We start from the raw sequence: 1,095 nt of genomic DNA, 5'->3' as shown, positions 1-1,095 counted from the left end.
TCTCTTTCCTCACTCCATACTCTCTCTTTCTCCACCTCTACTCTCGCTTTCTCCACTCCTTACTTCTCTTTCTGTCTATCTCCACTCCTTACTCTCTCTTTATGTCTTTCTCCACTCCTTACTCTCTCTCTCTGTCTTTCTCCACTCCTTACTCTCTCTTTCTGTCTTTCTCCACTCCTTACTCTCTCTTTCTGTCTGTAATCCGTAAAGTGAGCATTATCAAGGCCGGTTAGCTCAGTTGGTTAGAGCGTCGTGCTAATAACGCGAAGGTCGCGGGTTCGATACCCGTACTGGCCAGGAGAATTTGTTTTTACTTTACTGTGTATGTCTACAGTGTCACATAACTCTATTGATTGGGGTCTACAATGTACATTTTAAATTAGTAGTATAACTCTCTCTCTCTGTCTTTCTCCACTCCTTACTCTTTTTTCTCTCTCTGTCTTTCTCCACTACTTACTCTGTCTTTCTCCACTCCTTACTCTCTCTCTGTCTTTCTCCACTCCTTACTCTCTCTTTCTGTCTTTCTCCACTCCTTACTCTCTCTTCTGTCTTTCTCCACTCCTCTTACTCTCTCTTTCTGTCTTTCCCCACTCCTTACTCTCTGTCTTTCTCCACTCCTTACTCTCTCTTTTCTCCACTCCTTACTCTCTCTTTCTGTCTTTCTCCACTCCTTACTCTCTCTTTCTGTCTTTCTCCACTCCTTACTCTCTCTCTGTCTTTCTCCACTCCTTACTCTCTCTTTCTGTCTTTCTCCACTCCTTACTCTCTCTTTCTGTCTTTCTCCACTCCTTACTCTCTCTCTCTGTCTTTCTCCACTCCTTACTCTCTCTTTCTGTCTTTCTCCACTCCTTACTCTCTCTTTCTGTCTTTCTCCACTCCTTACTCTCTCTCTCTGTCTTTTCCACTCCTTACTCTCTCTTTCTGTCTTTCTCCACTCCTTACTCTCTCTCTGTCTTTCTCCACTCCTTACTCTCTTTTCTGTCTTTCTCCACTCCTTACTCTCTCTTCTGTCTTTCTCCACTCCTTACTCTCTCTTCTGTCTTTCTCCACTCCTTACTCTCTCTTTCTGTCTTTCTCCACTCCTTACTCTCTCTT

General features: G+C 43.7%; 1 non-coding gene across 1 annotated transcript; it reads left to right on the top strand.

Moving 5' to 3' along the window:
• Positions 1-223: 223 nt before the first annotated feature.
• On the top strand, positions 224-297 carry trnai-aau. Its single transcript has one exon. It is a non-coding gene; the product is annotated as a tRNA-Ile (tRNA).
• Positions 298-1,095: the final 798 nt, after the last annotated feature.

The sequence above is a fragment of the Oncorhynchus gorbuscha genome, unplaced genomic scaffold (genome assembly GCF_021184085.1).
Source record: "Oncorhynchus gorbuscha isolate QuinsamMale2020 ecotype Even-year unplaced genomic scaffold, OgorEven_v1.0 Un_scaffold_18573, whole genome shotgun sequence".
Taxonomy (NCBI): domain Eukaryota; kingdom Metazoa; phylum Chordata; class Actinopteri; order Salmoniformes; family Salmonidae; genus Oncorhynchus; species Oncorhynchus gorbuscha.
Note: the sequence above shows the minus strand (reverse complement) of the source record. Positions and strands in the feature narration are given on the sequence as shown.